General features: G+C 40.7%; 1 long non-coding RNA gene across 2 annotated transcripts in view; it reads right to left on the reverse strand.

Annotated features, from left to right (window-relative positions):
• Nucleotides 1–4466: 4466 nt before the first annotated feature.
• Nucleotides 4467–27868, reverse strand: part of LOC113961100 — a 33351-nt gene continuing 9949 nt past the window's right edge. For both annotated transcript variants that reach the window (XR_003532203.1, XR_003532204.1), the window contains exon 3: nt 4467–5049. This is a non-coding gene — a long non-coding RNA (uncharacterized LOC113961100). The remainder of the gene's footprint in view (nt 5050–27868) is intronic.

The following is a 27868-nucleotide window of genomic DNA, read 5'->3' on the forward strand; positions in this document are numbered from 1 at the left end:
TCTGGCAGCCTGAGCAAACGGATGTTGTTTAGAAACAAGTGGGAAATTATTAGCCTCTTCACCAATGATCTCAAGATGCCTTCAGTGATCAATATCAATCAAGAAAATTTTGGAGGAAGGTTTTTTTTTCATCTGAAGTCCTGACACAAGAAACATGGATGACTTCCTGTTTTACAGGTGCTGCCCACATCATCTCACTATGGAATCCAGAGCTGGTTGCATTAGTCATTGGTTACATCAGTCAACCTTTTCTTTAAAAGGGCAACCTATCAGCTTTGTCTGAATGTATGACTGTAGTGCAGAGGGGACCTGACCTGGACTCCCACACATGAACTGCCCAGCTGCTGCCAACTGAGGCACAGTGGTTGTCCACAGGACAAGGAGTGTTGTGATATGGCTTGTAAGGCTGGTTACCAGTGACACAGAACAACCACATCCTCGATTCAGAAGGACATGTATTAATATAACCAATATAACTAATTCTTTGGAGACAGAGTAAGGAGAAGATTATACTCTCTAAAATCTGACTCTATGAACAATAGCTGAAAAACTTGAATATTAAAAGCTCACCCTGGCCCTTAAGTGCTAAGATGAACAAACAAGGGAAGTAATTCCTTCAGGCACAGTTTGTTACTGCTTTCCAAAACTGAGCAACCCGAATAAGTACATGCCCACTTTGCTGTTTTAAAGTCAACTGCTAGTGCTAACAATGGTGGAGGTCTACAAGCAGTCAGTTTTGAGGTTTACTCAACAGTGGTCAGCATTAATAACACGTTTGAGATGAAAATTGCCTTTTCCAGCTGCTGTGGATCACTAGATGCATCAGTGATCATTCCTGTATTCTTCTTGTCACAACATACACAGGAATCACAAGGGAAACAAGTTCAAAGTCCTGCAGATCTCTCTTGAATACAAAGCCAGATTCACATGTATGCAGGTATCAGGATGGGGCAGAGATTTTCCATTTCTCTCATTAGAGAGGCAAAGTTTTTACTTAGCTTCACCTAACACAGTTCTCATTTTGATACATGCCCTTCCCTACATTTTAGAAAACCCCATTTACCCTCTAATAACACCTGAAATTTTATCAGTAAAAAAAAGAACACCTGGCAGAAGTGTAATGGCACCCTGAGAAGTGGCAGACTGGCTCCTGGGCTTGTGTTTGGCAGGCTGAAGGCCAGTGCTCTTCTATAACATCAGTGTCTTTGCCTACTGAGTGCCAGTGTGACCAAAAGCAGGGTGGAACAACCATTTAACTTCTGCAGGGGATGATGGAGAAATCTTGAAGGAAGATCAATAAATGGTAACATTATATAGCTGGTAAGGGAAAAATACAAAAGGATTTCCTTTCCCACTGTGCCTGTGGGAAGGTCTGCTCCTTTCTGATCCTTTTTTCACTCTAAATGATGCCTGTGCCATCATATAGACTAACTGAACAACTGTGGTTACTGTAAAATAATCATGAGAATTTTGGAAAATTATGTTCTTGCACCAGCTCCCTCTACATGAATAATCATTGCAAATGTAAAAAGAACAAACATGTGTCAAACTTTGCCATAGACCAAAAGGCAAGTTGAAGAATCATCTATGGCTGTGCTGTTGTGCATGACAGCAGGAAAGTTTGACAGTCCTATGTTCTTTCAAAATACCTCTTGTCCCATCACATGAATTACTATAACTCTCATGAGATACTTGACTCAATCCATCAAGGTACTTAATGACATTAAGCCCATTTTATTCAACTCTGGCACTGTTTAAATGACATTCTGTGTTCAGGTGTCAGCCATCCTAAATGTAATCTTGTCAAATGATGGATGAACTGAAATGATTAAACTTTTGGATGAGACTGGTTAACTGATTAATCTGCATTCTGAACAGTTTTTTAAAATTATACTCCATGTTTTTGAAGGGACACGGAAAATACATCTCAATATACAAGGCATACTTTTCTTCTCACCATGAACTATTTTTTGCTGAATTTACATCAAAGCCACATTAACACGGTGTTCAATGAAATTTGGAAGCCGGAAATCGCAAATGTGCTATCAGAATATAGAATATGGATTCAGAGAGAGGTTTTCATAAGGTTGTCTTGAAGTTATAAGATGAAAAATATCATATCAAACTTCTTCTGATTTGTAGCTATGAGTGTTTAGTCATGTATGTATGTATAGTTCTAACACCATGTGGCTATGAGCACATAAAATGGCATTTGATTGATATCACCAGTAAAGAAAATCAAGTTTACAATTAGGACAGAAATAGATTTTAATTACAAATGAAGGTTATACAAGTGTAATGGTAGATGGAATAATTAGAACCTTTTTAGCAAAATCCTGAATGCTTGTTCATGAAACCATAAAGAGTTATGCCAACATCTGGTTCAATAAGACAATAGAATATTCTTTTCATTTTTAAGTATGTGCTAATGTGAAAAGGAAGCATGTCTCTGAACTGGAACACATGCAAAGTGCACACACTGCAGTGCTTATTTCTGAAAAACATACTAGCATATTGTTTATTCGTGCATGAATGTTTTAAAGTAAGGCACAAGTAGTGCATAAAGAATTAACTGATTTAATCTTTTACACTGTGTCTCATGTTGTTCAGGCTGCACAATGGGGGAAAAAAGTGACATCTTCCTGAAAACCAGTAGACATCACAAAGATAGAACCCACCCCTTTACAAACACTGCACTAAAGGGTTTCCTTTAGAGGCTGGGGGATTTTTTGTGGTCTTTGATATAACTGTAACAAGAAATACTATCATTACTTTTTAGCCTCTACTTATGACTGCAGCAATTTACTAACTTTTTTAAAATAAAAAAGGGCACAATAATTTGGCTCACAGTCACTCTGATACTTTGATTACAAGGCAAAATACTGATGTTGCACAGTCCATGACAAACAAATTCGTGTGGTTTTTGCTATTAAAGGAAGTAATATCCTTACTTAGAAAAATAGTGGCACTTAAGGTGTCATTACCCTGACATCAATTGGGAATATCCCCAGAACGACTGTGCCCCAGAAGCACTCACTAAATATCTCATGGAAGTAATAAGAAAATATAAACTGAAATAAGATTTCTCTATGTTTCAGTGGTAAAACTGTTTTGACATGTGACTGCACTACCTGTGTGAATGAAATAATGCACAGGAAGTCTGGGAAGATAATCTGCCTCTGGATCTTACTTTGGTGAAAAGAACTCAAAGTGTTTTCCATTATTCTCTCTAGTTGTCACCTTCTAGGTGGTTCCCTAAACACAGATAACAGTGATTTCATTTTGAAACAGTAAGAGACAAATGCTCTATCTCAGTTTTGTCTTATACACTGAAGACTTGGATTCCCTGAGCAAATAAAATCCTATTCTACAGAATGATTTTTTTCAGGTTATAATGGTATTAACTGACAGTTCCTAAATCTTATGCATATACTTCATTCATGCACCTTCTATTACTACTTCCTTAAAAAGTGCCTTATAAAAAAAATGTTACATTGACCTCAGCAACTGGCTCCATAAGGAAAATATGATTTATTGTAAGACTAACATTTAAAATCACAAGAGACAACAAGAAGAAACATTCTCTTTCTGGAGTACTGCCATCCCCAACGTTTTCTTTTTCATTCTCACTTTATTTTACTTACAAAGTAATTTGAGAGCTATTACTTAATAGCTAAAGATACTTCTTCCTGGATTTTTTTCTGTAGTTTAGAGACCCCAAGGTTTTCTGCAGGTGAAAGGGATGCCACCTCAAAACAGTTAAAGGTAAGCAGTTTCACAGTACTTCATTCCAACTCAGCTTAGTTAAGAGAGAGACAATATATCCTCCTAAATCTCCTATACTCTTGTACATAAATTCTGGGTTAAATTAAGACTAATAAGGGTAAGTAAAACTGAATTTTTCCAAATCAGTGTGGAGCAGAGTGGGGCTCTGTCCAAGACACAGACTGGAGGTAGGGAGAGCCAGGCACTATTTGGTTGCCTTGGCTTGCAGAAGAGGGGCTGATGGTCACCACAGGGGATGAAGCCTCAACGCTAGACATGCAGAGCCCTGGCACAGACAATGCAACAAGGCCCTGAACATTCAGCTTTTCCATGCAAATTATCTATTTTTCTTCACATCCCTATATCTGGCTCTGAAACAGCACTTCCCATGTAAACTAAGCACACCAACAGACATGGCATCCTGTGGATTCATCTGCTAGATTAAAATCCAGAACCAGTTCTATGTCACAAGCAAAATGCATTCCAGATAAAATGGTCCCAGTGACACTGTAAAAAGATTATGAGGAACTTGTGAATGGAAGAGATTTAGGATACAGTCTTTAGACAGAAGAATTTTGTTTATTTTGCTGTTGTGGGACACTGAGTATCATTTTCTTCTGAGCAGCAGGCTATCTGCATTTGGGGATCCATTTGGAAAAATCAAACTAGAGAAAAGCATCCACTTTTTCTTGATGCTGGAACTTTATTGTTTAAAAATTTTTTATGAGTTCCACACTCTGATTATAACAGCAAGAAAGAGCAAACTGAGGTATGATTGAATCATTCTGATGCTTGGTAACTTTATTTCAGTGAAGAAAAGAAGACCTGACTTTGAATTAGGATTCCTCGTCACCTTTTTGGGCAGAAATTATTAAATTTTATACAGACCTAGGTTGACTGTGTGCACATGCAAACAAAAAATCCAAAACAACAACAAAAAAAGAAGGAAAACAACAACAAGAACACTTAGAAGTTTTTTCAGAAAAGACTAGACAATTCTTCCAATTTCTTTCTAACCAAGTCTAACTGACGTTGTTGCATTCTATGGCAGACCTGATCTGAATAGTTTTAATTCATTTTAATGACTAGCAATGTTTTGTTTGTTGGTTTGGGGTTTTTTTGCTTTATGTAAGAACAGATAGACAGTGATACCTCTAAAGTATTAAAAATGTAGATGACCATCTCAGTCTCTCCTGTTTTTCATGGGATGATTAAGGACCAGCTTCACTGTTTCAGTCTATGCTTATCATATTCTCTGTGCTTGTCTGCATTCTGGTTTTGAACCTGAAAAGTCATTATAAGGAAAAGTTAAATAAATAATTTTACATTTATTTGTATGAGAAAACCTGAGCCATTTTTGTTTCAGAAATGGGAAATCTAGTACCTGTCCAGCTGCTGTGGAAGTTCTGCCTTCATTTCTTTTAAGCCTACCTCTATTTTATTGATTAAGCACACTGCAGTTGAAAAACATCTCTGTCAAGGTCTATTTCCAAACACTAATTTCATGAAACAACTGGAAACACTATGCTACACAACAATTATTTTCAAAAGGCAGTAAATAGAAAATAGCCAACGGAAAATAAATCAGTATAAATTAACCATAGTGATTTTTGCTGCAAAGAAAACTGGCTGTTGCATTTCATACTTGATGGATCTTTATTGAAGTCTATAACATTATTACTGGAAATAATGGCCAGCTATCTCATTTCTTCCAATAGTTTTGCATTTGTTGCTTTACGTTCATTGGAATATACTTCCAATTCATTATGATCTGGGATGGCAGTCATGGTCAATGAGAAGCCATAACCAGTGCCCTGGAGATGATAAATACATCTTGTGATGACAAGTCTGCCACTGAATGAGTAGAAGGTGGGCATTGTTTTCGTTCCGTATTCCTTTGGTTAAGTAATCAGAGGGTACATATGACCAATATAATGAGAAATTATTGATGCCGGAAATTCAAAAGGACTTTTGATCTTTCTGACACCACTGCCTTTGTTTGGCCTAAGTTAAATGGACAGAGTATACTTTACCCTTTCTAGAGCTACATATTATTGTATTACTCTCCCAGTAGTATCTGTAGTGACAATGATCTCTGTGACAGAGAAGACTGAGTGACTGAGAACTCCTCATTCAGCATTGAAAGGAAACAACAGTTTTGCATGGTTATTTGTTGTTGCTCCCTCTTGGGTGCAAAAACCTATGCTATTCTAGCACTGTCACTTTGTTGGAACTGGAAAAGGATTGAGGAACAGGTTTACCATCATAAGGGAGACCCAACATACAAAGAATCAAGACACTTTCTTTTTTTTTCTACAAAAATAAAAAAATCAGATTAAAGAGCTGTTTTTGTGTCTTTGTCTTCCTTGAACTGTGGCTGTCAGGGATCCAAATTGCAAGCAGCCCTGTGGTAGTGGCAAACCACTCTTTTTAGCTTCTTGTTGGCGTGCTTGCAAAGCTGAATGTTGCAGCACTTGTGCCCAGTGCTGTTTTAAGAGAAAAGATGGATTCCCTCCATGACAATGTATTTTTAGTTCCTACAGAAATATTAGATGATGACTGATTTTCCTTAAAATCTGTGAAGGAAAGTATTTGGGAGTGAAAATAATTCCCCTGTTTTTATCAGGATGTTTGTTGTGTCTAGGCCTGTTTCTGGGAAGATAGATGTTTTGGATTACAGTTGGCTGATTGTATCAGAGGTACACAATGCTACTTTCCAGCTGAATATAGTCCCTCACAGATTCTTAAAACAGGGTTATGTTTACTGAATTTTTTTTTTTTTTAAGTTAAAAGGGAAGGTGAAAAAATGTTATTGAAGTTGTAACCCTAGCTCACTTCAAATTGCCTGTCCCATAGATTAGGCTTGTTTGCAGATAAGCCTCTTAAGTGTTGCTCAAAGATTTTTATAACCAGCTAAATGGAGAGTATTATTTTAATTTATTGTGATCACTTATACAATCTCGAATCTTGATAACATTGATAATGAACACACTACATATCTCAATGTTTGACACCATATTGACAGCACTGTGCCATCTTTCTCTGGAAATAATGTTGCATTTTTGTTCAAAACAAAAGACTGACAATATGAGTTGATATGAGTTTAATTTTATAGATGCTATAAATGTTACTGATACTAAGAGGAAGTTATTCTAGAGCTGTAGCAAGACAATTTTCTGTTCACACAATTCACTGATAGTGAATTCTCATGGAAAAGGGAAGTGTCAGTTGCATCTGGGGCTTCAAAAGCCTTCTGAAGTCCCCAGACTGGATTGAATCTTCCATAACTCATATATCAGGGATGGCACAGAGATCTGTGAGTTCTATTTCATCCCAAAGAATAAACATGGAAGCTCTGAATGTTTACTTCACAAAACAACACTGCAATATTCTTTCTTCCAGAAACATGAAAGGTTTTTGTCATCATAGATAGGTGGAAAAGAAATAACAGAAAAAAGTCAAATAACAATGTATTAGAGATAATTAATTGCTCTGGCAGATTAGGTACAAAAGAGAGGGTTTTTGATCAGCAAGAACTCAACTCTATGTAGCAAAAGCTCAAAAATTAAATATGAGTTTTAAAGGGACAAGTTGATGATCTTTAGCACTGTTTTCAGGCCAGATTTCCTCCCTCAAGAAAATTGGTTGGCAAAATCAAAAGAATTATGGATATATTTATAAGACAACTAATCCCTGGAGAAATTAAGCTTCATAAACAAGCTAAAATCGAAGATTTAATGAAAATGCCACTATAGCAAAATAACTCTTCCAGCACCTATGAGATAGATACTCATGAAAGCTGTAATGCGTTTGATGAGTAACTTGCTTTTAATCAGCCAGCTTTTGCATGGTGACTTTTTAAAATATGCAATTTGGTAATAATACAAGCAGAAATTTTTAAGTAGCAGCTGGAGAGTATGGCAGGAAACCTGAGGTAACAAAGACTTCAAAAATACTACTTGTGTGCATATTAGTCTGTTACTAGGTGGTTTGGCTTATCCATATCTTGATTGCATATTAACCAATCTTTGAATGCTACATTTCTTGAGATCACCAAAAGAAGTTGATTAGCATTGTGTCAATAACACAGCACTTTTAACAAAACAGCCTAAGATTCTACTAGGAGGCAGTTCCTCCTGGATCCAGAGGCACAGTACTCATGACACCAAATGCCTTCACAATCCGTTCTTCCTTTGTTGTTAGAGATATCAGGACCAAAATTAGTGTTCTTAATGTTCTTAAATCATGTAATCTCTCCAAAATTTAGGCATTTCCAAAAAATTTGTCATCAGTGGGTGCAGTATCTCTGTCAAGAAGTGTCCATTTCTGTCTCTGTTCGGGTTGAATTTCTGGGCAGCTTTGGTTAGAAACTGCAGCTCTCATGTATGTTACTGTCTATGGTAAACACCTTTAGGCACTGGTCTGTGCAGAAGTGTGTTCTCAAATATCTCTGGACCAGGATCTCAGGAGGCTTAGGCACACTCGTGCATTCAAAAATCCAAACCAGTTTTATGTATGAGTAGGCATGAGCTGGACACCAAGTTCCTCTGCCATGACAAACTTGAGGTTCCTGTGTACATGTAAAGAGGCAAACAGTTACGAGAGGGACAACAGCAATGAAAGACCAACAGAAAACGATTCATAGAAGTGTAGTTTTGAACTTGGTTACCTAAATTTTGGTCTAGCTGCACTGCAGTCATCTTATGTTTTGCAAGATTCTTGGACTGAGGAATCATCATTAAAGATTCATTATAAGTTCAGATGCATAAATGAATCGAATAGTCTTCTTGCTTTTCCATCTGTCCTTCCACCGAGAATATCCGTCAAGTAGCTTTTCTGGTCCTAAATCTGAGATCCAGCAGCTTTCAGGCTTCCTGAGCCTGATCAGTTCCTTCCCTGATCTTTCTCGCCTCTCCTGTGAGTGTCTCTTTATGGTCTTCCCGGATCTTCTGCTTTCTCCAGTCTTGGTTTTTAGGCTGGCTTTCTTATCCCCTCTGACAGGTGATATCTAAAAAGATTGTCCTTTCTTAAACCACATTCTGGAAATCCAGATTTGGAGACTTAGTAATTTTCAATGCAGGCAGCTCAAGGTTCTGTTATCCTTTCATGGGAATGAGAGACCACCAGAGCTGAAAAGGTGTGATGTAATTCCTGCTTAACCCTTAGATTAAACAAATGCTTTTCCTGTTGATATCTCCTTCTTGTTCAAGAAGAAAGGTGTAGTGATAAGAAGTTTATTCTGGACAGTCTAAATGTTTCAGAGGAAAGGAAATACAAAACATAAAGGCTTATACAAATCACCAGAGAACTGTGCAGGTGTCTATTAATCCCTTACCAGTTTTTTAGCCAATGCTAACATTCTTTTCAATGCAGCTGTTAATTATTTGACCTGGTCCTATCCCAGACCACACACCCTGAAGTCTAAGGCAGTTATGTTGGCAGTGGCATCTTCTTTTTTACATGATTTTTTACATGAAAACTGCTTCCTCTATAATTAATGTTCTCTCTTTAGTTTACCAGTAGCATCCCAAACACATTGCACTAGATAATGAAACAATGCAGAGCAGCAGGCAGACTTTGTCCAGAGGTCTTTGTTATACACTTCAAGAAAGACACAAGCAGGGAGAAAGGAAGGGAAAACAAGAAAGCTGTGGATAGGATTGTGCAGTTGCAGTTGCAGCCCATGTAATTAGGATTAGATGGTGGCTTTTATGTCATTACTCTGTGTAAGGTGAAGTGCACGGGAGGAGCACCAAGGGCAGTTTGCTTCAAGACACTGCAGTCTTTCAAGAGAATCTTTATGCACATAGGAATGAGTAACTCACTCATGCTCTGTGCCCAGTTCTGTCCTCAGGACACAGCTTTCAACACCCTTCCCACAGTACTGATTCAAAGAAGAAAGGCTGGCAGTCCCATGCTACAGAATTTATTGGGCTACATGAAAAATAAAGAATTGCCAGTATAAATTCTAGCTGTGAGTAGAAGTCTCTCTTTTATTTATGCACACAATTAAGTTGCTTCAGTAAATGAAACAATGTATGTTGGTGTGCATGTGATAGATATAATTAACTGCAGTACTTTCTTACAAGGGTAAATACAGGTGAAAGGAGTTTATCTGCCTCTAATTTCAGTAAGAACAAATTTATTTAGTTCTCATAATTCATCCCATGATGAATTCATCCCATTTTTAAACTTATTTACTTCATCATTGATATAATGCTAGCTACATAATCTATCAAAATAGCAAAAGAATTTAGCAAAGATAGTTGACAGTATAGTCAGGTTTTTGGCAAATGTGGTTTTGAGAGTTGAATATAAAACATTTTCAGATGGACAGAGAAAAGAAGCTATCAGTTTGTTAATAACTATTTTCTTAATATTCTTTCACTAATGGGTAGATCTTGAACAGAGTGATCTCTGATATTTTAAAGGATTTACGTTACTCCTTAAAACCAGATTACTACGCACAGCTTTTTTTGAAATGTACACCTTGTATTTGATATAATCACAACCACCTTAGTGATAGGTCAAAATAAATCCTGGCACATTGGATCTTGAAACACAGTTGGTTAAATACAATAATTTCTGCACAGTAGAGATATTCTATTCATTCATTAGCAAGACTCCAAATCCAGGATTATATTAAGAAAACAAAAGTAAGTCATACCCAAGGAGATACAACAGCTTGGATTTGGGAATGGTTTAACCAGTAGCAACTTGTTTATCTTTTCTTTCAGTGGTGGGGTTAGCAATATTTGTTCCTTGAAATCACTGCTTGCAAAGGAATCAAAGAATACAAGTATTGCAAAGAAATCAAGGAGTAGCATAATTCCATACATTAGGAATTAGATGATAAACCATTAAGAGCTCCAAAACCACCAAGTACATTTCCCTACGTGCCATTGTTGCTGCAGTAGAATAAACATCCCAAGTTCAACAATAAAAGGTTTCTCTATGACCCAGCAGATGAATTTCCAGTGATCTCAAATTAAATCTCAAGCCATGATCTTAAAAAGCAGCTTTGATACTGGTGGCAAGGAAACTAAGAAATGCTGGCCTAGTAATGTTCAAGGCAGTGAAAGTTATTCAAATATTGTAATTGACAACTTTACCCTTAATATCTGGCAACCTTTTAGCCTACCCCAGAGGCAAAACATCAACTAGCTTAGCTTTTTTACAAAAAGAGCACTGATATAGCAAACTGTATTCTCCTTCAAAGCATAACAGCAATGTTAATTTTTGCTTCTTTTCATCTAGGTCAAGAGAACTATTTTGATAAAATCTTGATTTTATCAAAACCCAGAACTGGTATTAAATACAATACTGAAATGGCCATTGAAATTAGAAAATGTTGGAAAATATTTTTTTGAGAAAGATTCTTCATGGTATGTTCACAGTTACTGAAATGACAGTAGACATGATCCCTATCACTATGTACAAATCAGTCATTCTGGATATTTCACTGTACTTCACAGTACCTAACAGAAAAATATGGCACTAAAATTGTTAACATATACAATTGGTCGCTGTGGAGAGGAAGTGGAGTGTAAGCTGTGGGAGAGGTAAAAAACGTACAGCTAAGACATGCAGATGGGGGGGTAGGAAATGGGGAAAACAGGAATAGAAAGGTGCTCAGGAAAACAAGGAACAGAAGGTGAGAGATGGGAATGGAGCTACTTAGGGGTCAATTCAGGCAAAAAAGAGCCTGGAACTAAAAAATAGGTCTGTAAAACTAGTCCAAAAAAAAAAGATGCTCATCTCCATACGGTACAGAAGTACATGCCTTCCTAATGATTATCATATGCCTGATTCTGGAGGGGACCGTATAACATGGAGTTTTGTACTCCTTCCTATGCCTGGTCTATACTGTTTCCCCTGACTGGTCTCATCTCCTCTCCTTCCCGACTCAGACCTCTCTTCCTCCCTTTCTTTCTCTTCTATTATTCCTCTTCCTTTCCTCTCCTGCTTTCCTGTCTCTTTTGTGCCAGGATCAGGCAGGGTGCCCTATGTCCTTAGACAAGGTGGGCGACTGCCTTTTGGAGGGATTTCTGCACAGTCAGGCTCTGCCCATCCCACAGCAGCCACAGCTGGATAGAGGGTCTTCCACACTCAGAAGGCAAATTTATCATTTGTCTAAAATACATTTTTCAGTGATGTCAAGAGACACACCTTTGTTGTAAGCACCCACACTTCCTGCCAAATTTCCCAGCCTTGCTTCAAAATATAGGCATGTAGAGCTTCAACTGAATCACTATTGATTATATTAACATGGAAGGGAGCATGAATATTTTTGCCTCATACAGTTCTCTGATACAGCTTAACTTTCCAAAATGTTTAAGTCTGAAGATTAAATGACACAATAATGAACACAGGGTTTTATACAGCAATGTGACAGGCAAAAATAAAGATAGGCTTCAACAACTTGCCTTGTTTAAAATACCATGATCTGATAGGAACAAAGATACAGATGAAGAACTGTTATGATTTGGAGCTGGCTCCCTGCCAAGTCTCCAAACCTCACCACAAGGAGTCCCCCCCCCACCCCAAACCAAGGGAGAAGAGGGGGAAAAAACCGAAAGAACAGAAAACGAGAGAGAGACAAAGTAATGTATATAAATATATTTACACTTATATTTACAGTTATATACAGTTGAAATATATGAGTATATATAATTTCACAGGGAAAGGGGAAGGGAAGAACAAAAACCAAAATAATATATATATATGTTATATTATCCCGCTCAGTAGCCCAAGGTCTATCACCTAAAAGAATTAACAAAGAAGATCTTACTACTCTCCTTGGGACAACGCAGAATCACGCTGGGGTGACTGGTGGCTGCCGGCGGCCTCCGCCTCCCAAGGTCGACAAGGCCTTACCAGGCCTCACTCTCCAAGCCGGCAGACTCAACACAGGGAGATCTGCACCTCCAAAGCCGCCAGAAGGAAAGAGAGCGAAGGTCTTTCCTCCCTTCTTCTTATACCCCAGTTTACGTAAAAATCGTAGGGAATACCGGGTAAATCTGGGCACTTCCTTGGTTACAAGCTGGTCACCAAGGAAGGCCCAGGCCAAACTACCACAAGAACTTAAAAACAAAAACTGGGAGGAATGTTTAGGAGAGATAAGCAAATGTAACAAAATAAAATTAACACATTGAAAACCTATAGCAGGAAAAAATATTCCCAGCATTAAAATTTGATTAGCAGTAGAACATTGTTCCTTTGGGGACGGTGAAAGCCCCATGACTCATCACCCAGGCTACAAAAATAGGTTGGACAAAATATTAGAAACATATGTCCTGCTGAATAACCCTGTGCTCTCAAATGGATGAACCAGACGACCGAATATGACTTTTCCATCTGTAGCACTCATGAATCCAAGAGAATTTCTGTATTACTCTGTGACTGAACAAACCAGAAACCTCACTGAGAGACCTACTCCTGTTGTCAGTGCTCATGCCAATTTATATCTTGTACCGCAGCAGCCCTCTCTCCTCTAAACTCTGCTCAAAATTGTATTCCAAGGGAAAAAACTCATGGAAGAGAAGAAAATGAATGTGAATGTCCTTGTGTAGCAATACAGAAAATGTCTGAGTTTCTTCCCTGGGCAAAGGAGATGGAAATGCTAGAAAAGGGAAGGAGGGAGGAAGCACATGATTTGTTGAAACGTGGTGTGAAAATTATGGCTTGTCACCAAGGTCAACACCTTGTCCTGCAACACTGCATCTCCTTCCCAGGAGCAGCACCAGTGGCTCAGAGGCTTTATCATACTGCTTACTCACTAGCAAATATATACCCCTCTCTCAGTGCAGGAATCTTTGTAAGATGTTTAATGATGATTCAAGAAGCAGAATTAACTTACAGCTTAAATGGCCACACATAGTGCTGTCCTCCAAATCACAGTCCTGATCGCCTTGAGTAACCTGTGCCATGAGAAAGGTCAAACATAAGGTTGCTACAAGAGAGCTCCCTGCAGCAGCAGAAGCAGACTGCTCAGTAAGACAAAGAGAAAAAGTGAGGCAAGACAGAGGATGATAAGAATTTTCACATTCAGTGTTAATTCCTTCAAAGAGAGCCACGTCTCACTGCAATAAATTGAAACGAGAATTTTTGAAGCAATAAACTGCATATTGTTCAATAAAAGGAGTGCAAAAATCTGTGTTCTTTGATAGGCAGAATGGAGTTTAACAGTTAATCTGTTGTAAATGCTCCTGTTATTAATCATTTGTAGAACTGGTCATTTGAAAGGAATCTTGCAGGTGAGCCCTAATATTTAACAGGAAAAAAAGAACTATTTCAGTTGCCTTCTAAGGGTGGTAATTTTGAATTATCTGGTTTAAAAGTCAGAAACAGCATTACGAGGACTGACACTTGGAATTACCATTTTGAAGTTATTTTCAAATCACAGGGACTGTGTGAAAATCTGGGCCTTTGGTTTTCATCAAAACAGACATAAATGTATAAATTTGTGGTAAAAGCATTATTTCTGGAACATCAGTTTCTGCCTAGCCCAGTGCACAGCCTCTGTCATCCAGATTCAGTGAGGACTAAGCAGTGATCTGTCACTGGGAACTATGCTTGTTGGGTGTTGAACACGGATGTGCCTGTCCAAAAATCTAAACTTTATTTGGTGCTTAAATGGCAGAAGCTGGAACTTCTTGAAAATTGTAGACTATCCAGTTCATTCTCTTCTAAGTCTTGATGCTTTAATAGGTGCAGGTGTTTGTGTTTGACAACATTCAGATATTGCTGATGACCAAAATTGCTGTTTCTCAAAAAATCTTTCAATTTCTAATGGCAATGTCCTGAGTAGAGAAATATTTCCCTAGCAATGGAGTTGTATTAATCAATACTACCTAGCTGTGGACCTTTCTGAATCTATTCTTCTCCTTTTGTTCCCCTAAAATGTAGTATTGAAACAGATGCTAATAACTGAATTTTACATATGATCCCATATATTTGCTTTTAATTTTGCAAAAGGTGACAACTAATTGTACAGCTTGAGTTTCCACAGTTAACATCATCAAATTTCACATTTAAAGCAGGAGTTCAGCTACTTTTGTTATGCAGAAGGAAAGAAGCATAACTTTCATAATTATGTCATTCATGCTCCATTTTATGAAAAGTGACTAGTTTTATTGGGTTTGCATTGCCAGGTTTTGGTAGTGATGGGACTACAGGGGGGCTTCTGTGAGAAGTTGCCAGAAGCTTCCTCCCCATTCAATAAAGTCAATGCTGGCCAGTTCCAAAACGAATCCACTGCTGGCCAAGGCTGAGCCCATCAGTGAGAGTGGTAATGTCTCTGGGACAACGTATTTAAGACAGAAAAATATTTATAGCATAGAAGAGAAGAACAGAGTGAGAATATGTGAGAGGAACAGCTCTGCAGACCCCAAGGCCAGTTAAGAAGGAGGAGCAGGAGGTGCTCCAGGTTCCAGAGCAGAGATTCCCCTGCAGCCTGTGGTGCAGACCATGGTGAGGCAGCTGTGCCACTGCAGCCCATGAAGGACCAGCAGGGTGCAGAGATCCACCTGCAGCCCTTGGAGGAGCCCACTCTGGATCAGGTGGATGCCCAAGAAAGGACTGTGAACCCATGGGAAGCCTGTGCTGGAGCAGGTTCCTGGCAGGGACCTGCAGACCCATTCAGTAAGGAACTGCCTCTGGAGCAGGTTCCTGGTAGGACTTGTGACTCTATGAGGGACCCACGCTGGATCAGTCTGCTCCTGAAGGAATGCACCCCTTGGAAAAGATCCATGTCAGAGCAGTTCATGAAGAAGGGTAGCCCATGGGAAGGATTCATGCTAGAGAAGTTCATGGTGAGCTGTCTCCTGTAGGAGGGACCCTATGCTGGAGCAACCCGTTCCTGAAGGACTGTACCCCATGGAAAAGTGACCCTGAGTGCAACAGTTTGTGGAGAACTGTTGCCCGTGGGATAGACTCATGTTGGAGAAATTCATGGAGGACTGTCTCCCATGGGAGAGACCCCACGCTGGAGCAAGGGAAGGACTCCTCTCCCTGAGCAGCGGTAGAAACAAACTGTGCTGAACTGACTGTAACCCCCATTCCTCTCTCTCCTCTATCGCTGCACTGCTGGAAGGGAGGAGGTAGAGCCTGGGAAGGAGAGAGGAGTGAGGGGGAGGTGTTCTCATCATCCTGCTCTGATTTTATATGGTAATAAATTCAAGTAATTTCCCCAAGTTGAGTCTCTTTTGCCCATGATGGTGATTAGTGAATGATCTCTTCCTGCCCTTATCTCAACTCATAAGCCTTTTGCTAAATTTTCTCTCCCCTGTCCAGTTGCAGAGGGCAGTGACAGAGCAGCTTTTGTGGATACCTGGCATCCAAACATAGTCAAGCCATCATGCTAGTAAAGCGAAGACCATGAAAGAAATATTGGGAGATACTGTTTTTCTTTTTTAAGGCCAGCAAAAAGGAAGAAGTTGGCAGTGATAAAACACAGAAAAAGACACCTGGAGATGACCTAAGACTTGGTATGACAAAAAAAGAGAGAGATATCTAGTGTGTCTGCAGAGGGTATCTGGCACAAACCATTATTGTGAAAAATTTGGCCAAACCAAGGCAACAAATTATGAGACCCAAGACTTAAATGCAACTGGAGAGAATAACAGAATTCAGTAGACATTTATCATTCTGAAGCAGCAGAAAATAGGTAGGTAACTCAAGACTGAGAGGTACTTAGTAGAGAAGAGGAGCAAAAGAATACCCTGGCTTAGATGGATTGCCTCTGGGAAAATGTAAGGACAGAAGAAAAGAAGGAATAAAACTACCAAAGCAAAGATATCCTCAAGGAAGGAATTGGCTGTACTAAGGGAAAACAGAAAATGAGAACTATGAAGCAGCTCTTCCCAGAAGAGGGTGAAGAAATAAGAAAAATAGGCAAGGGATGAAATAGAAGGTAGCATAAGGATGATAGATATAAAATCATGGGAAAGGGGGCCAAATCATAAAATGATGTGCAAACAGAAGGAGGAAAATGCAGGGGAAGACTTTCATATGAACAGCAAAAGAAGCAGGTTTACATGACTTCTTAGAAGACATTGATGGGCCATCCCCAGAGCCAACTTAGAGAGTGGGAGAGTGGACTGTCTACCAGGATGAAAAATGTGGGCATGTGTGGTGGTTTGACCCCCACAAAAATCCAATCTCCAAGCTTCCCCTACCTCCCCCACAATTTACCTCAACACCGAAGAGAAATTTTCAGGCAGCCACACCTCTGTAAGGGGGGAAGGGAAATATATACATTTATTTTATACAAATAAATACTGTACAAACTAAAAGCAACTATACAATATAAAGTTACTATACAATAGTAACACACTTCTATCATCCCTCCGAGCCCCTCCCACAATCAGTCCAGGAGAAGCCCTTAGGCTGACAGGTAAACAGTCTTTCTCTCATTGGGGTGTCAGGGAAAAGGGTTTCCTCTGAACCACCCCCCACCACCAGTCCCAGCTCCATGCAGAAGCCTCCTCTTCCTCATGAGGTCCAAAGAAATAACTCTGAGTTTGTCCTCTTTGGTCCATGGAGGTTTCCTCCCAGGGTAAGATGCTGTTCTGAGTCTTTACCTGGAACTCACTTGCTGCTAGTTGGCTCTCTCACTCTTCTCCAGCTGCTGCAGCTTCCAATTTTGGCAGTCTATGTCCAAGAGCTGATGCAGAGCACCTCCAAGCCTGCTTGGCTCGTCTCCAATTTTCGCCTGGATTTATTCTTCTCCTGGCACCGAACTTTCATTTCAGCCTGTCTCCTTTTTGGCTCAGCTTCAAAATACTGAGCCTTACATCCACTCCCACCTACAGTGAGAGGGAAAAGCCCCCACTCAACTTTTGCTCCAGGCATTCGATCCAGTTATGAACTGTCCCGAGCTCTGCAGTCTGGCTGAAAAGGAGGGGGAAAGAGGGCCTGGCCTCCTCACAAGGAGCTTGCATCTCCCTCTCTCTTACCTCAACTGTTGTGAATCTCTTCCCTTACAACATACACTCACTCTTACATGTTGCCTTCAGCCCTAGCTTGGCCAGAGCTGTGGGGCCCAGGGCCCCTCTTCCCTGGGGGAAGGGGCAAGGGGACCCTGACCACCCCTAGGCCCTCTCACACACACACACACACACACACACACACAGACACAGCAACAGACTGGCTGCCCACTCTGCCAACTCATTTCTGGTGGTTGTGATATCTAATTTCACAGGAGCGAAAAAAACCCCAGCTGCTATTGGTCCCCCTGGCCAGAATCTCAACTGGGACTAACCATTTTTAACTCAGGGCCCCCCCCCCGGGGGTGGGAGCTGCTCAACCCAGGACAACATGACTCTGAAGGGATGAACACAGGGGTGGAGGGTGCATCAAATGCATGGAGAAGGCAATGGGGTGCATGATACTGTCAGATTCCTAGTAGGATGACTCAAAGACACTCATGAGCAACTGAAGAGGACTGGGAAAGAGACAGAGGCACTCAATTTCCAGTGCAATGCTTCTAGTACTAGAAGAGATAAAAAGGTGGACAAGACATCAAAAAAGTACAACAGATATTCAAAGAAAGGAAAAATACCACAAATGAATGCTATTTCATGGAAGAAATTTTCCAGTTTCCTCCTGTTTCTTCTGTACTCAGAGACAGAAACTTGAGCATCTTGTTCTAATTAAAAAAAAAAGTCTCAAAGTACAGAACTTGCTCAAGTTTCTCTTGCTCCCAGTGGTTCTCAGGATTCCACACACCAGCTAAACACCTGGGTTGAAATGGAAACAGCAAACTAACATTAGCTCTGGGGAGTCCTCAAAAATAGCTTACTCCTCTCAGGCAATTCCCACAGATAAACACTGCCATGAGTGCAAATAAAATAAAGGATTGTGAGTCTACATGTGTTTTTCAGGTCACTGTCTGAAGTTAACTCTCCCAACTCTCAGTATTAAGATAGCCATTCTTCTCAAGCATGCTGCATTTTGGTATTGTTCAAAGTAAATAAAAAACCTACTGTTTTTAAAATATTCATTTGGAAGGGAAAAAAAGGAATATGTGTATGCTTCTGTGTTACATTTTCCAGATTCCTTCTTCATCTTTTGAAAATGTAAGATCTATTCTAAATTTCTAGAATAGATTGAGAAAATTAAGATCATTGGTCTAATTAATGCTTATGATTAATTTCTAATTGTCAAATGAGAAGCTTCATCTTGTGATAAGTTTAATCCCTTACCATTTTCATCATCATGGCTAGGCTTTGCAAACGAAGATTTGGGAAGGGCTCTACCCACGTTTATTGCAAGTGCGTTGGTGGCTAAAAAGGCCAATACGAGATAGGCACGTCTGGTTGCAAAAGGCACAACAGAAAAACTCCTTAGGTGGTATATTATGCAAGGCTCGATTCTTTCTGCGTTGTCTTTTCTCCTCAAGGGTGATCCTGCGTGCTTTCTCAAAAGCATCAGCAGTGTTATAGATGGTCTGTCTCCAAGCCTCCCGATTGGAGGCCAGAGTAGACCAGTTATGGTGGTCAATATGGCCCAGGCTGAGATGTTGTTTCAGGGAGTCCTTGTATCTTCTCTTTGGGGCTCCTCTCCTGTGGCAGCCAGTGGCAAGTTCACCATAAAGCAAGATCTTAGGGAGGCGGTGGTCCTTCATCCTGGAGACATGCCCTGCCCATCACAGCTGTGTTCTCAGTAACATGGCCTCAATACTTGTGATTGCTGCCTGTTCAAGAACAGATGTATTGGTCACATAATCTGACCAGCGGATGTTCAGGATTGTACGGAGGCAGCGTTGATGGAAGCGTTCTAGGAGACGCAGGTGGTGGCGGTAGATGACCCATGATTCGGAACCATATAAGAGAGTAGACAGCACTATGGCTCTGTAAACACTGATCTTGGTACTTTTCTTCAAGTGTTTATTATGCCATACTCTTTTATGGAGTTTTCCGAAGGTACTATATGCCTTCGCTAACCTGTTGTCTATCTCCCTGTCAATCTTACCATCCGAGGAGATGAGGCTGCCTAGGTAATTAAACTGCTGGACTTATTTGAGCTCTGATTGGCCAATGGTGATGTGGGGATGATGGAGGACTCCCTGGGGTGCAGGTTGATGGAGAACTTCTGTCTTCTTTAAGCTGACTTCCAGCCCAAAGAGCTCAGCAGCATCTGCAAAGCAGGATGTTAAATGCTGCAGAGCTGCTTCTGTGTGGGTAACAAGGGCGGTGTCATCAGCATAAAGCAGCTCCCGGACAAGATGATTTAAGGTCTTAGTATGGGCCTTCAGTCGCCTTAGGTTGAATAGGCTTCCATCAGTACGATATCGAATGTAGATACCGTCCTGATCATCAAGGTCTGCCGTGGTCCTTTGGAGCATCATGCTGAAAAAGACTGTGAATAGGGTAGGTGCGAGAATGCAGCCTTGTTTCACACCGTTCATTATTAGAAAGGGCTCAGAAAGTGTGTTGCCATATCTGACTTGGCCGTGCTGATCCTCATGGAGTGAGATGATCATTTTAAGGAACTTGGGGGGACAACCTAAACGTTCCAAAATCTGCCAAAGACCTTTTCTGCTCGAAAGTATCGAAAGCCTTGGTGAGGTCGACAAAGGTTACATAGAGACCATTGTTCTGTTCCTCACACTTCTCTTGCAGTTGTCTGAGAACAAACACCATGTCTGTGGTGCTCCTGTTGGCTCTGAAACCACACTGACTTTCAGGTAGAATTCCTTCTGCTATAGCAGGTATTAGTCTGTTCAAGAGTATTCTTGCCAAGATTTTGCCAGCAATGGTGAGCAGAGTAATATCACGGTAATTTGAGCAGTCTGATTTAGTACCTTTCTTCTTATACAAGGTGATGATGACTGCATCACGAAGGTCTGATGGTAGTTGGCCTAGTTCCCAACAGCGCACCACAAACTCATGAAATTTAGCATGGAGTGCAAGGCCCCCATGTTTCCAGACTTCGGGTGGAATTCCATCAACCCCAGCTGCCTTGCCGATTCTCACCTGCTGTATGGCCTTGAGGGTTTCTTCTAAAGTGGGGGCAGTATCCAATTCGAATTTCACCGGTTGCTGTGTGATGGACTGAATTGCTGAGTCTTGGACTACTCGGTTGGTACTGAAAAGAGCCTGAAAGTGTTCAGACCATCGATTCAGAATGGAGGTTTTATCTGTCAGAAGCGTTTGACCATCTGCACTGAGTAGTGGGCTTTGGACTTGGTATGTAGGCCCGTATGCTGTTTTCAGGGCCTCATAGAATCCTCTGTGATCCCCCGTATCTGCACATAATTGAATTTTTGCAGCTAGATCGGTCCACCACTTGTTCTGGATGTCACGGAGTTTCTGTTGGAGCTTGCTGCATGCAAGATGAAAGGCTATTTTTCTTGCATGACAGGATGGCAGTGCAAGATGCGCTTGGTGGGCAGTTCTCTTCTTTCTCAACAATTCCTGTATTTCTTGATTGTTTTCATCAAACCAGTCCTTGTTCCTCTTGAGGGAGAACCCTAAGGATTCTTCAGAGGATTGCAAGATGCTGCTTTTAATATGATGCCAAATTGTTTCAGGAGAGTCTGCAGAATCTGTGGAATGGTTTTCGAGCCTAGTTTGAAGGTTTGCCTGGAATCTTTCTCTTACTGTGGCTGATTGGAGATTGTTAACTTGGAGTCTTCTCCTTGGGATGCTGCCCCTTTTAGGTTTGAATTTGAGATTGAAGTTGAGTTTACAGCGCACAAGCCGATGGTCTGTTTGGCATTCTGCGCTGGGCATCATGCGGGTATGGAGGACATTGCGGACATCTCTCCGTCGCACCAAGACATAATCAATGAGGTGCCAATGCTTAGATCTGGGATGCATCCAGGTTGTCTTCAGACTATTTTTCTGCTGAAAGATAGTATTAGTGATGGTAAACTGTTGCTCTGCACAGAATTCTAGCAGAAGTCGACCATTATCATTGCAGTTTCCAACACCACGCTTGCCTAATATTCCTTTCCAGGCTTCAAAATTCTTACCTACTCTGGCATTGAAATCACCGAGGGTAATGATCTTATCATCTGCAGGCACCTTTTGGGAAAGGCAGCACAGGTCAGTGTAAAATTTATCTTTTTCGGCCGGATCAGCTTGGAGAGTTGGGGCATATATACTAAAGACGACAATGTATTGCTTGTTGTTTAGTGGAAGGCGTAGGGAGATAATGCGGTCAGAGTGACCTGTCGGCAGATTTTCAAGTTTAGGGACAATAGAGTTTTTGATCATGAAACCGACTCCTGAGAGATGTTTTTCGGTTCTGGGCTTACCTGACCAAAAGAGTGTGTAACCATCACCATATTCTCTGAGACTTCCTTCCTCGTGAAGGCGAACTTCACTGAGACCAGCAATGTCGTTGTTGAGACGAGCCAGTTCATGGGCAATTAGGGCAGAATGTCGCTCAGGACGTCCGCTATTCGCAGAATCGAGCATGGTTCTGATGTTCCAACATGCTAGAGTTAATTTAGGTACACCTTTGGAAGCAGGTGTATGCCTTTGTCTTTTGATCTTTGTGTGACTGCATTAGTAAAAGATGCCCGTTGGTCTGCAGTAAACCAACCGGGTGAAGGTGGAGATGAGCTTTGTTTAGGCCACCTTTTCTAGGCCCCTCTCCGAGTGGAGCAAGCAGTGCTGTCCTTGAAAAGGCTGCTTGGTCGTTCAGGGTGCTGCCCCAAGAGACTGCCATCTCCGGTCAGTCTCAAATGACCAATGCCCTGAACTGCCTGCATGCAGGGTTTGGTCTGCTTCTTCCAGTGCACCTTTCACCTGCCGTTTCGACCCTCGCCCGTCGCTGCAGGACTTTTTGCATGTGGGTAGAGCCTTCAAGCCTGCGCAATGGATTTTTAGGTGACATGCAGTATGCACGGAACTGAACCCACCCTTTAATCCTAAGGTTCATCTGCCAGGGCCGAGCGAGCTTGGACGGTGGCAGTGAGGTCCTCAGGACGTAGGTTTAATTAGAGTGACCTTCTCTTAGATGGATGGCCTTACAGGGTTAAGCGAGCTCCATCTGCCCGGGTTACCATTTTCAATCACTATTAAATGCCAATACCAGCTACTAAACTCACCTTCCTTGAGGGGAATATAAACTTTTTTTGGGAACTCAAAGTATTTTTATTTGATCCTACACAAAATATGTTCCAGAATTCACTTCCCCTGATCCTGTTATGGCCCACGTTTTGTGAAACCCAGGTTTTCATGCAAAAATTAGAAGCTTTTGGCCAAAGGATAAGTCATATTCCTCTATAGTAATGAATATGAGTAGCAAAACAAAAAAGATAGCAAATGATTATTTTGACTATCACCTATATTCATAGGCCCTCAGTCAGGCACAACAAGTTTTTTAACACTTTTAATGTTATTAACACTCTTAATACTATTAATTTTGTGTAAATAAAATTCAAATAAAGTTCAGTAATTCAGCATAGGTGTAAACTTTTCCTAGATATGTTTGTGTGCTGTTCATATTATGTATACAGAGCAGGAGACACAGAGAGAGATTTCCATTCTGAAATGTTTGGCCTCAGAGATGGACATCTGCTACCACAATGTTTTAGATCTTGCTAATTTAAAACAGAAGAGTGACTTACAGAGACATGCAAAAAATCACTTCAGATGTTCCCTCTTGGGTTATTCCAGACCATCTGCAGTTGATGGTTCCCAGCATCCAAGGAAATGTCTTGCCAAAACAGAGGACTAGTAGGAAAGAATTCTAATGTTCTACTGATGGTTGTATGGGCTTTCCTTGAAGACTGTATTTTGAAACCATATTATTTGCTGTTTATAAATGTCAGTCATTCTCTTGTCAAACAATTCTGGTTTCCAGAGGTAAAGAATTAAGGATTTGAAGAAGAATTCACAGCATGTAAACCAAGTAAAAATATTCATTTCAGTAACATCATTCAACTGGAAGATTGATTATTTCAGTGTTTTTCCCTTTATTCCTTTGTGACCTCCATGTACAGCGGGTACATTATCAAAGAATGGAAATGTCCTCTTTTCTGAGCTGCATTTCATGATTTTACAATTTTTTCTTTAAATATTTTATTTACAAAATAGAATCTATTTACATGTAAGTTTTTATTCTAACATTCAGACCCTACAGCAATTCCTTTCTCATGGAAAATTACTGAAAATTCTTAGAATATTAGAAAAGACTGCTATGTAAATAGCAAATAAAGGAAATAATAATCCCAGTATAATAAAGGAGCAAAAATAAAGAAGATCATAACCCCAGTCAAAGAGCCTTTTCTTTCTGATGAGGTTTTCTTCTGAAGAGTGAATACAGAGCTATGGAAGAAAATCAGATTCCCAAATTCTTTACATTCTAGTGGTTCAACACAGGACATTCTTTCCAGTCATATATTTTCCATAGGGAAACCACACAACACAATATGTAATAAGAAGCCTTGCAGACAGACTGCATTGGCTTCCTCTAGGTTTTGCAAGAAAAAGGCTGAACAAAGCAGCCAGTTCCTAAACTTACCCCATTCCTGCCCAGATATGGAGTCTTACTGAGCTCCACCAGCATGGTGAATGGAACTGGAAATAGCACAAAGGCACATGATAGTTTTATACAGTGTAGTATCAGCTTAAAATAATAATTCAGTCACTTCAAATGGGCGACCTCACTACTGGAGCAAAGAAAGTGTATTTGTCTTATAGAAATATTCAATACATGTCATTAGAGTCACAGGTTGAGTTAAGATCATCCTGTATCAGCTGGGCATAGCACAAACTAAGTGACTTTGTATTGAGCTCTGATTTTGCCACCCATTCAATACAAAAAGCTGTAGGGAAGCAAGAGCCGCAGTGGGCAGATGTGCTCTTGGAGATGCCCAGCTGATAAACCTGCATCCTGGGAACAACAGTCCCACCCCATGGAACAACAGCAGCCATGTACAGAGAATTTTCATCATTAAAATAAGAAGGATTATAGAAAAATATGAAAACAGGCTCTTCTCTAATGCTCCATGAGGAGAAAAGAGTCAAGTGTCCCAGCTTGCAGCAAAGCAATTATGATTGAATATAAGGAGAAAATGTTCACCAGGGGGCTGGTTAAGAACCAGCACAGGTTCCCCAAAAAGATACAGAAAATCCATCCTTGTAGGTGTCTTGGCCTCAGCTAGACCAGCCTCTGAGCCACTTAATCCAACTTGGGTACGAAGTTTGACTAGATGATCTCCGGACGACCTGCCCAAACCCAATTTTTTTTATTAAGTTAACATTTTCTACACAAATACTCTCCAACCATGTTTAAATTCACTTTCAGAGGTCACTTTGATTTTAATACTTGTTCTTACCAAAACTGTACCAACTGGGAAGCAAAGCACGTGAAATTGTAGATAAACTTCCTCAGGTCCAAAGCACACTACATTGTCTACCAGTCCCAGCTTCTCTTCTGACCAGAACCTGTCCACATTTTTTTCAACAGATTAGGCAAAGCAAATTTTGTTGCCTTAAGGACTAGCACAACTTTGCAGAGCTTGTACTTCAGGCCAGCAGATCCAGGAGCAGGCAACTGATTTCACCAACCCCACTCAAAACAGGCTCAGCATGGTTGCTCAGCAAGTTGATCAGCATGTGCTACCAGCAGGTATATCCAAGATGTCCTTCACTAAATTAAAAGTGCAAGGTTGAAGTGCTATTTAGACCAGGTCTACTCTACCCTGCTCTGCTATTCCACATGCACCGAGCCTATGCCGTAAGTCTGCAAGTGAGGAACATCAATGAATACAAATACCTTCCTCAGAAGAGATGGAACATTGCTAGCAGACTCCTTAAGGCAATAAAAGGTCTTTGCTCCTGTCTTCCTGAGACGAACCTCGTACTCAGTACCTCCACACTGCTGAACAAATCAGCAGAGTGCTCTTCATCTACCTTGTCCTCCTTCTCACCTTATCAGCCACACTGTGCACTTGGAAAAATTCCTAGACTGCACTCACAAACTGCTTCCAGACCTTGTCAAGGAAAGCCAATGATTACCAAAGTTGTGTCAAGGAGACTTCTAACAGGCTGCATCGGCAGCTTCAGCCAAACACTGGAAATGAGGACTTGGGCCAGTTTGCTGGCTTAAAAAGAGCCTCCCGTAGGATGTGCTCTACAGAAACCTCTCACTTCTACCATTCTTCAGAGGTTTGCTGAAGGGTTTCGTTTCAGCTCCCAGCTTGAATTTCCTTGCTGTGGTGCAGATCTCAGCACACATAAGTGCTGTGGCTAGTAAGTGATGAGTCAGACTATTGGAAACAGCCCAGCCTAGCAGGCAATTGTATAGCATCCAATGCAATACCTAGCAAATGGTGAATCCTATTATATTAATGAAATATTGTAGACAGTTCCTCTTCACAATGTGATATTATCTGTGGCAGGAATCTCCTAGAAAATTTGCAGTTGACTAGGTGAAGAGGCTAAGGAGATGAATCAGTTCAAATGAAACACTTCAGAAGGCAATTTGAGCCAAAAGATCATACGTAAGGAGGGGTATCTGCTAGGAAACCAGGAGGAATTATGTCTCTGGTGTTGAAGAGTACCTGCAATGCAGGTAGCTCTGTGTGCAGCTGCAGTGAGAAAGCCTATGGGTAGTAGGAGCCCCAGGCTAGAGGCCATGAACTGGTGCTGACCCTTTGCATAACAAAGGGCACAGGGACCTGTGCACAGCCAGGTGAGGGAACTCAGAGACACCACAGGAGCCAAGGACTCAGTAGGAAGACTCCACACTTGCCCCTATACAGACTGCGAGGGTATAAAGCCCAGGGATCCCTTTGTTCAGGGTCCCCCCTCAGAAGCACCAGCTCGAGCTGTTATTCTGTTTTTGCATCATGATAAAATTACTTTAAGGATCCAGAGATCTGAGACTTTGCTGTGAGAAACCTGGGGTCGAATTGATAAGGAAACCTGGTCTGACTGTGTGAGAGTGGGATATGTGGGGAGTCAAGCAGGGCCTCCATCAGCTACCTGGAGCCACCACTGCCCAGGGGCTTCAGTCCCAGCTTAGGTCCCAGCTCAGGTGGTGTACGTATAACTTTCAGAGTGGCTCCTGAATGGTCAGACAGCAAAGTTTCCTTAACACAGGGAAGTCTGACACAAGGAAATAACCTTCAAGTGCAGATATTACAAGTGAAAACCCAATACTCATCTAGCTTTACACTACAAGGAATTTGTTTGGGAAGACTGTGAAGGTAAGAAGAATACAAAGCCCTATCCGAAGTAGCTATACTGACAAAAGACCTTACTAGGAGAGACAACATTTTTTTCTGAATAATAGCTTGTTTCCCCTGGGGCCAGGTGAATGGAAGGCCACAGTGGCTTTGTTATATGTATAAACTGCAAATCTTTGCCTTTATAGCTCTAGTGCTAATAAGCAGTCCCTATGCAAACACAGGTTAAATGTCAACCTTTTCTTGCTAATTTCTCTAGACTTCTGTGTTTTAAAAAGCACTTTTCAGATGAAATTGGATAGGCTGTGTACATTTCTGAATCTGTCATCCAGACAAAATTCTTCTGGCATGGCCAAAGCATTACCTTTTGAAGGTAGTACTACAGAATGAGTGTATTCACGTGCAAATAGTATATATATCAATTACTGCATAGGAAACACTAACATATAAGCAACCAGAGCATGCTGCTTGTTCTGGTTTGTAAGATTTGGAGCAAAAAGTAATAAATCAAAACTATAAGAAAGCAATTACCAAGTTCTCTGATAATTAGCAAGACTGATTCACATCTCTTGGAATGGTTAGATAGCTGATGTATGTCTGCCTGGAAAAATAGTGCCATTGCTGGCATATCCCACAGCTGGCAGTGCCTGTAACGGCTGGTTCAGCCTTTTCCTCCTCTGGTAAGCATGCTTGCCTACCTGTACAAGCCTGCCATTTGGCCTTAAGCAAATTAGTCCCTGGATTCTTGGTTGGGGTACTTTGACTGTGTTAACTAAAATGTGATTTTTTTTTCCTACTGACTTATCAAAAATGTTCCATATAAAAAATTAAGTTTAACAGGAATGAGATTTATTCTGGCCAAGTCCTTGTCTTGACATCATGCGGAAGCTTGGATAGCTATTGTCTTACAGGGTCCCTAAGTGGTGACTAAGTTTATCTAGCAATTGCCTT

The sequence above is a fragment of the Neopelma chrysocephalum genome, unplaced genomic scaffold, assembly GCF_003984885.1.
Source record: "Neopelma chrysocephalum unplaced genomic scaffold, ASM398488v2 Primary Assembly neopelma1_97034, whole genome shotgun sequence".
Lineage (NCBI taxonomy): Eukaryota > Metazoa > Chordata > Aves > Passeriformes > Pipridae > Neopelma > Neopelma chrysocephalum.